This window comes from Megalobrama amblycephala, linkage group LG11 (genome assembly GCF_018812025.1).
Source record: "Megalobrama amblycephala isolate DHTTF-2021 linkage group LG11, ASM1881202v1, whole genome shotgun sequence".
Taxonomy (NCBI): Eukaryota; Metazoa; Chordata; class Actinopteri; order Cypriniformes; family Xenocyprididae; genus Megalobrama; species Megalobrama amblycephala.
This window is the reverse complement of record NC_063054.1, coordinates 18825874-18837708: the sequence shown is the minus strand read 5'-3', so window position 1 is coordinate 18837708 and position 11835 is coordinate 18825874. Positions and strand designations below refer to the sequence as shown.

The 11835-nt window shown below is 39.0% G+C and overlaps 1 protein-coding gene across 4 annotated transcripts in view; it reads left to right on the top strand.

The window, feature by feature from the left end:
* Positions 1–366: 366 nt before the first annotated feature.
* The window catches only part of asb2a.1 (ankyrin repeat and SOCS box containing 2a, tandem duplicate 1), a 30091-nt gene continuing 18622 nt past the window's right edge, over positions 367–11835 (top strand). For 2 of the 4 annotated variants that reach the window (XM_048206540.1, XM_048206537.1), the window contains exon 1: positions 367–522. The gene's annotated coding sequence lies outside the window, so the exon portion shown is untranslated. Of the gene's footprint in view, positions 523–1694; positions 1708–3586; positions 3932–11835 lie in introns of those variants that run through there. The other 2 variants (XM_048206539.1, XM_048206538.1) reach the window with 2 other exon arrangements.

Genomic DNA, 11835 nt, shown 5'->3' with positions numbered 1-11835 from the left:
ACACACTTGTAACCTAACACAGCAAAAACAGCCTAACAATTTAACCCAGTTAGACACCAAAGGCTTCACTAAATGAAGCCATTTTATGAAGTTAAGTTCAAGCATTATTTACAGCTACATCATACAGTCTTAAATTACTAAGAAAAAAATAGTTTTATTATCTTTATAAATTCACAAGAAAATCTTATACTGGGTATTTTCAGATAATATATTTCTGGAAGCATATTTCTGTTGTAGTCAGTGCACTAGACTTTTTCATGCTCTGCTGTAGGTCTGTTACTTCTCAAGAACAGTATTAGCTAAGAGGTTGATAATCTTGGCATACAACATATCACGTGTCCTCTCCATAACATACTCTAAACAGTCGGTGTGGGGTGACAGTCAAAGGCCTCTCTCAGAGAGCTAAACAAGTCCCAGTGCAAGCGTCGAGTGTACCACTAGACACTGGGGAAAACAACAACAAAAAAACTTTTCTGTTTGGAAATCTGACTGAGTTAAGGAAGGGAAAACATTTTTAAGGGGGTAAGTAGCTTATTTTTTGTTGTTTTGGATTGTGTTAGTGTTTTGAATGAAAAATGTAGTATACAATGGTGCATTAATATTGTAAAAATGTCTATGCAGCAGTGCTACTGAGACGCTCTTAATTTGATTAAAATGATCTGATTTTTGTTTATTTTTTGCCATAATATTTAATGCACATTAACCTGGTATTTACAACATTTGTAATTGTACAGAGATTAGAACGAATGGATATATAACCTTAAAAGATTTAGTTTACCCAAAAATGAAAATTCTGTCATCATTTGCTCACCCTCATGTGATTCCAAACCTGTACGACTTTGTTCTTCTATAAAAGATATTTTGAGAAATCTATAAGTTTTTTCATACAAAACAGAAGTCAAAACAATTTGTTTACAAACATTCAAATATATGTATATATATATATATATATATATATATATATATATATATATATATATATATATATATATATATATATACATAAAATCGCTACTTCGTCAGAATGGTACTAAACTGTGCATTTTGTGACTGTGTGACCACAAATAAAATAAAATAAAATAAAATAAAATAAAATAAAGTAAAAAAAATAAAATAATAAAATAAAATAAAAATTATGTGAAAAAAGTAGACACAGTTGTGTTGTTCGCGGCCAGAAATGAATGGGAACCGCTTTAGGAAATGAATAGGATATTGTATTTCTTCCACTGGGAAAAAATATCATAATTATTCCATAAATATTCATTAAAAATAAATAATATAAAAAATATTGAACAAAAAAAATATTACATTGATTTTACTGAAAACAATAACCAGAGGGTTAAACAACATGAGGGTAAGTAATGATGATAGAATTTTCATTTTTGGGTGAACTCTCCTTTCAAGGTTAAAGGTGCCCTAGAATGCTTTTTCACAAGATGTAATATAAGTCTAAGGTGTCCCCTGAATGTGTCTGTGAAGTTTCAGCTCAAAATACCCCATAGATTTTTTTTATTCATTTTTTTAACTACCTATTTTGGGACATAATTAAATATGCACTGATTCAGCTCGCTTTCCCTTTAAATGCTCGTGCTCCCCGCCCCCAAGCTCGCGACTCTATAATACATTGCATAAACAAAGTTCACACAGCTAATATAACCCTCAAAATGGATCTTTACAAAGTGTTTGTTATGCAGCATACCCGATTATGTAAGTATAGTATTTATTTGGATGTTTAGATTTGATTCTGAATGAGTTTGATAATAGCTAGGCTGCGGCTAACGGAGCTAGAGCTAACATTATACACTGTTGGATAGATTTATAAAGAATGAAGTTGTGTTTATGAATTATACAGACTGCAAGTGTTTAATAATGAAAATAATGACATGGCTCTGATCTCCGTGAATACAGTAAGAAAGATGGTAACTTTAACCACATTTAACAGTACATTAGCAACATGCTAACAAAACATTTCGAAAGACAGTTTACAAATATCACTAAAAATACCATGATATCATGGATCATGTCAGTTATTATTGCACCATCTGCCATTTTTCGCTATTGTCCTTGCTTGCTTACCAGCATAAAGTCTGATGATTCAGCTGCACACAGCTCCAGACGTTAATACTGGCTTGTCTAATGCCTTGAACATGTGCTGGCATATGCAAAATTTGGGGGCGTACATATTAATGATCCCGACTGTTGCGTAACATATATATATGTAAGCTCACTGTGACCAACTACCCTTCAATTATTACATGCAATCACACTTTAAAGAGGCATAAAAATACAAATAAAAAAGTAGGATTTAAAATAAAATGTATATTTACAATTTACATTTTTAGAATATATGACATTCATTTTAAAACCACTGAAAGTGTATCATGTCTTACACACACGTTGGGTTTTCATGTTTTATAGGGACATTTCATAGGCATAATGATTTTTATACTGTACAAACTGTATATTATCTCCCCTAACCCTATCCCTAAACATACCCATAAAAGAAAAGGTTCTGAATTTGTACATTTTAGAAAAAAAAATCTAATTTAGTTTGAATTATAAGCTGTTTTTCTAAAGTGCTGAAAAAAAAAAAAAAAAAAAAAAAAAGTCCCCACAAGGTCAAAAATTTCTGGTATTGCCATCCTTGTCCCCACAATGTATGGATTACCAGGACTACACACACACAGCCAGAGATGTGTATAAATAAATTAAAATGTATTTAAAATAAAAATACAAAATAACAAGTGTAGTTTAAGTGTATCAATATATAAAATACATGTGAAATTGGCCATTCATTGAATTATCACTATTAGGGCTCAAATCTATCTGGACCTATTCTGAATGCAAAGAACATTTTGTTGTATACAACTACTTAGAAACCTTTGTTTTCATTTCAGCACCTCATACCTTCCCCTGCCCAGTAGGAAACAAGAATTTGCAAACAAACAAAAAATAAAATAAAATAAAATAAAACAAACCTTAAAAAAATTGTCCCCACAAGGTCAAAGACTTCTGGTATTGCCATCCTTGTCCCCACAATGTAGGGTCTGTTCCGCTGGTCCTGGTGGCCAAGACGGAGCCATAGCGAAGTGGAACCAGGGTACCGGAGGGCTGAGGTAGCGCCAGAGAGACTAAGGGTCGAGGTGGAGCCAGAGGGAGGGCGGAGCCAGACGGAGCCATGGGGTGGAGAGACGGAGAGCAGCAGGCGGCTCGCAAGTCCGTGGCACAGGCTAGGCGACGTCTGCCTGAGGTGGAACTGGAGTAATGAATGAGCCCAGTGGAGCCATAAGTCCGATGGTCCCAGATGGAGCCGATGCAGGGAGGAACCAAGGCGGAGGAGTCTGGACGACGGACAGAGGTGGAGTGACAGGATCAGCAGTTGCATACCACTGTCCAGGAGGAGCTGGATACCGGAAGGCCTGGGGTGGATCCATGCCAAAGAGGGGAGGTTGAGGAGGACCCAAGGGGCTGATGGGAGAGAGCGGTAACTGGGCAGAGGAACTCACTGAAGTTTGAAGAGGGAGGCTGGGAGCGATCATAGGAGATGCAGGAGACTTGAAGCTGTGACAGGAAAGGCAAGGTAACATCATCTTCAAACAAATGAAATAGTTTAGAGGCTAGCGGCAGCTCACCCTCAGTGGCGGGGGTGTGGGCGGGGCTCCTTTCCATCCCCTCAAACTCTACGAGGACTCCCACGATGACGGACTATGTTGCCGGCTCACACAATTGGTCAGACATCTTGTGAGGCTCAGGCTCAGGGGCGATGGCTTGCCCCACCTTATTCTCTGATGTGGGCTTGTGCATCATGGCAGGCTGTGGATAACTGTCTGTGGTGGGCTCATCATACAAACGTTCCGTGCAGCAGGGGGATGGCAGGCTGGACTATGGGTGTGGAGTGGGGCTGGTGATGTCCTCCTCACCCTGGAAGATGGTAAGTGGCAATCCATTACATACCAGCACCCACTCCACAAATGCACCAAAATTATCCCAGAATCGTCCATAGTGACGGGAGAAAAAAAAATGCAGCAAAACATTCTTCTATTTTAAGTCTGGTCTTCTGTCATGTGTGGCTGTATAAGTAATGCATGAAGATGAAGAGAGTCCACAGAGTACAGGGTAGAATAACGGGGGACACACATTCACCACACAAAGACAAGACCAGACAAAGAACTGAATAAAAAAGGGAGTGTATATATACACATAGACTAAATGAGATAATTATCTGAATGACAGGTGAACAGAATAATTTATCAAGGGAACACACTATAAAAGGGCTAGGACTAGGGCTGCGTTCCACTCCACATTTAGACACACACTCACAAACTTCCCTAAGCACTTCCCCTCGGGGGAATCCCTATTAACGCTGTCTAATATTGTAAAAGGGAAACTGCACATTATCCATCTTGAATGTGTTCCTGGAAACAACCCCAGCTGCCTCTGGGGTGTCAAAGACATGCTCACTGTTATGTGTTATGCACAGACGGGCTGGATAGATCATGCCAAAGTGTGTAACCTTCTTGTACAGACTTGATTTCACTCTGTTGAAGGCTGCGCGCTTCCTGGCGACTCCCGCGCTGAAGTCTTCGTAGATCTTTATTGTATGACCTTGATAAGATATCTCTTTGTGTTCCTTGGCCCAACGAAGTACAGTGTCTTTATCCAAAACCTGTGGAATCTGACTATGATTATCCGTGATCTATTGCCTTGATGAGGCTTGGGTGCCAGGCTTCAATGGGCACGATCAATTTCAGAGGGGACTGACAGAACGACTTTCATAGTTTTAAAGAAAAAGTCAGTGAAAAATTCTCTTGGGTTTCTGCCCTCAATCCCCTCAGGGAAACCTACCACCCGCAAATTCTGTCATTTCAATCAGGAGACCAGATTGTCCACCGCAGAACCAAGTGTTGCATTTAAGTCCGAAGCCGCTGTTAATTTGGCCTTCAACAAAGTGACTTCGTTCTCCAACTCAGTAATCCTACCGCTGTGGTCAGTGAGAGCAGCCTCCATCTCCGAAATAGTGGTGGTGTATGAGGCCAAAGTGCTGTGGATGCTCTCCAAAGATGTTTGTAAAGGGGATAAAGAAGAGTTAAGTAAAGCTGTGAATTTGTCCGACAAACTGTCTCGACTTCTCAAGCTCTGACACGAGCAGTATTAGCTCAGCTCCCTGAACACCAAAAGGCACTGTATCCCGTGCAAATTATAAAAAAAGACAGCTGCAATAAGTAATAATTAAGCAAAAAAGTCAGAGCACAGAGACCACGCGACCTCTCACTACATCGTTAAACCGGAAGTCCATCCTCAGTTGGATCCCTGCCGCGATTTTGAAGTGCATTCCACTTCGTGAAGTGGACAAGGGAAGTTTATATGGACAGACCCTCGCTCCCTCAATTTTGCCCGAGGGAGCTAGTATGTATACTTCAGGCAGCTCCATATACCACAATGCAACATGATTGTGATGTCACTGCATATCACGTTTAATTTACCCCACCACAAACAACTATTTTTTTTAAATATCTAAATCAACCCAAACACACCTATATATATAGAATGCTGCATTAAAAAGTTTTATAAGAAAAAAATTTAAATAATAAAACAACTCCATAGCAGGTTCCAAGTGATCAAGGGCTTAGGACGTTCGAATTCGAATTAGGACGTTCAGCCCATTGCAAGGGTTCTGCCTGTAGTGGGTACTCGTGCAACGTAAGCAATGACGTACATCCGAGTCAACGAGACTAAGGGAAGTTAGCGAGGGAAGGGAATAAAAAAACCAAATCTGCAATCTGTCTGGACCTATTCTGAAAGCAAAGAACATTTTGCTGTGTACAACTGCTTAGAAAGTTTTGTTTTCATTTCACCACCTCTTACCTTCCCCTGCCCAGTAGGGCAAAAAAAAAAAAAAAAAAAAAAACCCAAACACCACTTTTTCCCCATCACCATCATTCATAACAATTATTCAGTAACTCAAAAACAATTATTTTTTGAATGACTGATGACATGGTGATGTGAATGTGTGTTTCAGACATCTATTAATTCGATACCCTTTAGCACCACTGACATTTCAAAAAGGCATTGTGTGTGCACAAAATAGCAGCCATTTCTATACTTAATTTAGTCTATTACTCGAGGTAAACACTACTAAATAAAACTGTGGGAACTTTTCCTGCTATCTAGCAAGGAGAAGGGATGGGTGATATGACCAAACTCACAATACGAGTAATTTTCACAATAACAATATATATCATAATATAGTCTTTTTTCTTTCTTTTTTTTTTTTTTTTGGTAACAAGGAGGTTACGATACCAAAACTGTAGATACCAGTTAAATTTCACTATTCTCAATACCAGTTTTGAGTTTTTCAGGTAGGTCTACCTAACAGAAGAAATACGACAGAAATGAAAGTGATCAAATGTAAAATAAAACACTGCATAGTCTTCACTGTATGAAATAAATACACAGATATTTATTAAAGCTACAAAAGTGATTAAGTCAAGAGCAGTGAATCATTTTCTTTCTCTTTTGTTGTTTGATTAACATTGATAACAGACAGCAGCAGGTATATTAGGCTGCTGCCACTTCAAGAGCCGGAAGGCGCATCCTCGCGCTGTAAAAAGTCCAGCAGGAGAGGGAGGGTGGGAGCCCAGGAGGCTGATGAAGGGCTGGAGAAGGGAGTGGCCAAGGTGGTTTAGGTGGGACAGGAAGCCTCCTGGGCAGTACTGGCAATGCAGGAAGCCAGGGTGGAGCCGGCAGTTCAGGGGGACCAGGGCAGCGCCGGCAGTTCACGGGCCCAGGGAGGATCAGCCTTCATGGTCTTGCCAAGGAAGCCAGGCTTGGCCACTATGGCCAAGGACATAAAATTTCTCAGGGTGAGCTATGGGGTTGTGAATGGGAGCAAACTTTGGAGTGGGTTTGTGGGCTGGAGCAGACTCTGGAGCAGGCTCGTGGGCTGGAGCCATCACTGGACTCTGGTGTGTTCGTGGGCTGAAGTGGACTCTGGAGGAGACTCTGGAGTGGGCTCATGGGCTGGAGCAGGCTCATGGGCTGGAGCCATCACTGGACTCTGCTCAAGGGTTGGAGCCATCACTGGACTTTTTGCAGGGGCTGGAGCCGATCTGTGTGTGTTGCCCAGACACACACAAATGCTATTGCCATTAGGGGCACTGCAATGCTCTCTGGGCAAAGCTCTGGGGCTGAGGCGTCTGACACTGTAAAGGGTTGGCGATATGATGGATTTCTTCTTCCCCTGCATCCTCCATTGGGCCGGCGTTAAACTGAGTGTGGAGATTTGAGCAGACTCTGGAGTGGACTCTGGAGCGGTGGGAGTGGGGCAGGAATCTTCTGCTGAGCAGATGGTGATGCTAGCTCTATGGCTTTCTAGCACATACTCCACAAACTTGGTGAAACTCCCCTGAGGACCCACATAGGCGTGTCTTCGTTTCTTCATTCAGGCTGGTCTGTGAGATAGAAAGTACACAGTGATCGGTCTGGAAAGTTAGAGAGGCATGCCAGTTGTTCAAACATCAGGGTGTGGGCCTTGAGCTTAGATCCATAGATAGATCCATCTTCAGTTTTGGTCTAGCTTTCTGTTACGAGTGGTGGCTGTACTAAAGTGCACGACGAAGGAGATATATTCAGGAGACTTTTAATAGAATAATCAAAACAATAAACAAGAGAAACTACAAACAAGAGAAACAAGAGAAACATACAATTACACTTGACCTAAGCAGAGGAGCTGATGAGATAATTGATAAGATACACCTGAAACGAGGAACCTAATCAATAAGTAACCATGTACAAAAACAGGTAGAGAACAGAAGAGAACTGAACTAATTAATATAGTAGAAGAATAACTAAGAAACTCAGGCATGAACAGAAAAACATATCAAACATGTGACACTGATACACATTCTATTCTCCCAAATGTTTACTTTTACTCAAGACATAAACTTACTGTTTACATGAATACTCAGATTTTTACAAATTTTTTACCTTTTAGCCGCACACAGAAAGCTCCCCGTCAGTGTGCGAATCCTGAATAAGAGTTCTACCAGAAAGACTCGGGAGGCAAGATAACATAACAATGAAATTTATTAACAACCAGTAAGCTACAGAATAAGATAAAGTTCTTTGGCGTAGGCCCCGTCCGTAGCACACATTCAAAGGGTTGTAGGCTCAGCATATCCTGCCTGGAATTAAAGGGATAGTTCACCCAAAAATGAAAATTTGATGTTTATCTGCTTACCCCCAGGGCATCCAAGATGTAGGTGACTTTTTTTCTTCAGTCGAACGCAAATTATGATTTTTAACTGCAACCGCTGCCCTCTGTCAGTCAAATAATAGCAGTGGATAGGAACTTCAACTATAACAGTAAATAAAACTTGCTTAGACAAATCCAAATTAAACCCTGCGGCTCGTGACGACACATTAATGTCTTAAGACACGAAACGATCGGTTTGTGTGAGAAACCGAACAGTATTTATATCATTTTTTACCTCTAATACACCACTATGTCCAACTCCGTTCAGCTTCCGGTGTGTGAGGTCTGATCGCGCTCTGACAATGGAAGTGTTGTCTCGCGCTCATTGAAGTATATGGGCGAGACATCACTTCCGTCGTCAGAACGCGTTTTTTGACCTCACTAACAGGAAGCTGAATGGAGTTGGACATAGTGGTGTTTTAGAGGTAAAAAATGATATAAATACTGTTCGGTTTCTCACACAAACCGATCGTTTCGTGTCTTAAGACATCAATGTGTCGTCACGAGCCGCAGGGTTTAATTTGAATTTGTCTAAGCAAGTTTTATTTACTGTTATAGTTGAAGTTCCTATCCACTGCTATTATTTGACTGACAGACGGCAGCGGTTGCAGTTAAAAATCATAATTTGCGTTCGACTGAAGAAACAAATTCACCTACATCTTGGATGCACTGGGGGTAAGCAGATAAACATCAAATTTTCATTTTTGGGTGAACTATGCCTTTAAGGCAGGGGCGTAGCCGACCCCCGCGAGGGTATGGACAGGGACCATCCGGGTGGTGGTGGGAAGGATGGAGGTGGAGATTGGCGTCAGCATCTGCAAACTCAGATAAGTGTAAGTACCGATGCTTTATACCCAAATTTTCGATAATGATTGGTTAGATCTGATCTAATGGATGACATAACATTAGAGTCTTCCCAGCAGAACTTACGCTAGAGCTTTCATTTCTTTTTTGTGGCATATCGCACTTTTAATAACTCTTTTTTCTATCAAGACATCCCACACTTTATTACTCATTGGTCCATGTCTCTTTATCGCTGTAATGTGTCAAAAATTGCTGCCAATTAAAAGCTGTAAGTATATAAAAGATATATAAATATAGGATATAGAAAAACTTAAATTGATTCACATTTTTATATCATTGCCACAATATATATTGTCATATCACTCAGTCCTAGCAAGCAGTGTTTAAACACATTTGACTAGCTACAGTAGTTAAAACCAACAACTGAGTAACTATCAAAACTGACTGGCTATTGCTATTTTTCCTCTTACCACTGGTCTTTTATTCATTCATGTTAACTAAAGGCAAATCTTAATGATGTTCCAATTTAAACTTAATAAACAAATCTACTATGACATCCTCACCTTATCTTATTCCTGCCTATATATAATACATAGCCTAATAATCAGCACTCAAGTGCACACATAAAGCTTGCCACAGCACATCGGCAAAAGTAATGACTATGAATGTGTCATGAAAAAAACAGCAAGGAGACTGTCTAAACATTTTAATAATTTATTGATAATGTTTTCTGTGTTTTCGGCTGCAGAGATTAAGTCGACGATGCTGACTCGTCATCTCCGCAGTAGTGGATGTGCCTACATGCATGTTTTGGATTACATAATGTGAGAATATTTGTTTTCCACTTGGGTTGGTTGGCAATCACTTGACATTTTAAGTCATTTTAAGCTTTCTATACATATATTTACATATATATACACATATACACACACAGACACACACATACCCATATATATATATATATATATATATATATATATTTTATTATTATTATTATTATTATTATTTTATTTTATTTTTTTGACGTGCTGAAGTTCACAGAGACCGAGACCACAGAAAGCTCATCCTGTTGGTTTTCTTTATTTTACAAAGGCACAACGTTTTTTGTTATTGTGAGTTTACACAAATAAAAGTACAGTTTTGAATGATGTATTACTCTTATCTGTATTACCAAAAATGACAGAGTATTTTAAGTTGTTTGCACTGTTCTCAGGGAAAAATGCAAGTGATCTTGCCAGAGCCTCCGTCTTGCAGGAAGCGCGCTAATACTTCAGGGTCCTTGTGGTAATTACAGTATGTCGGGCTGGAAATCCAAACGTTCGCCAATTATCAATCAACCTCAAATATGGCTCATATGTAAGTAGTAGCAACTTTACATGCACTGTAAAAAGTAATACGCTATATCTACTCCATAAATTTTGGCAACAGAGTACAAGCAATATTATTAATTAAATTCACAAATAGAATTGAGTTCGAATTAATCAAATTAATTCCTTAAATGACAACCATTTAAAACAAGTAAAATTTAAGTAAAATTTAAACAAAAATATCTGAATAACAGACGCCGTCAAAGATGAAATAAGAACTCTTTATTTTTTATTGCCAACATTGAAGAAAGTTGATGATAACAAGCAGAATCACTGAAGGAAAGAGAAACACAAGAATTAACAGAGGTTTAGATGTTGATTTTATTGAAAATGTTTGGTCACTATTATGGTTATCAGTGTTTCATTTAGTTGGGCAGTTTGACTCTGCTTTTTATGTCAGTTTGTGGTTTTGGTAAAGGTGTTTGCTAACTTTACACATTTTAAATGGTTGACTTTTAAGGAAATGATTTGATTAATTCTAACTCTATTCTTATATGTTGAATTTAATTAATAATATTGTTTGTAATCTGTTGCTAAAATTTTATTGAGTAGATATAGTGTATTACTTTTTACAGTGCATGTAAATTTGCTACCACTTACATATAAGCCATATTTGAGGTTGATTGATAATTGGTGAACGTCTGGATTTCCTGCCAGACATACTGTAATTACCACAAGGACCCGCCGTTAACAGTCTGTCCCTCACGGACTGTGTTTTTTTTTCTGCAACTACCCGACTAATACAATTTTGTTCCACTAAGCGTCATTAAATTGAATAAAGACTAGTTGAATATTAGGGGGCAGCCATAATATTTATTAATTTTATTAACATTTGTTAGTAAAAATCTAATTCTGTCATGACAACTCTCAGAGTGTTTGGCATGGTAATGGCAAATATGACAATGCTGATATGTTTGGACTTGGTGGAATAAATCTGCTATGCTACTGCTGCTGTTATTGCTGCTGCTGAGCAAGTACAGGACTTTCTATTGCCAATACATACATGACACGCTACTGTGAGCAAGTAAGACATGCTGCTGCTGTACAATATATCATGCATGGATTATCTGTATAGCAGATCTATACATGTGGAGCTTGGAAAGGTGAATGGTTTCTGAAAGCGCGCTCCAACTGCTACAGCAAATTCTGACCAATAGGCTTGCTGCGATAGTCGGTGTTGACGGTGTGTAGCTGCAACATCGTCAACGTCAACACGTCAATGCAGCATGAGCCGAATGAGAGTCACAGCACAGATAGGCAGCATTAGTCAGAATTAATTCATTACGAGAGTGAGAAGCTGACTGCCAAGATTTTTGCAATATATAGGGTTTAAATCCAATGCTAATAGGGAACCTGCAAAGGATTATTTCTGTTTTTCTAGTTGTTGTGTTTTTCATTAAGGATAATAAC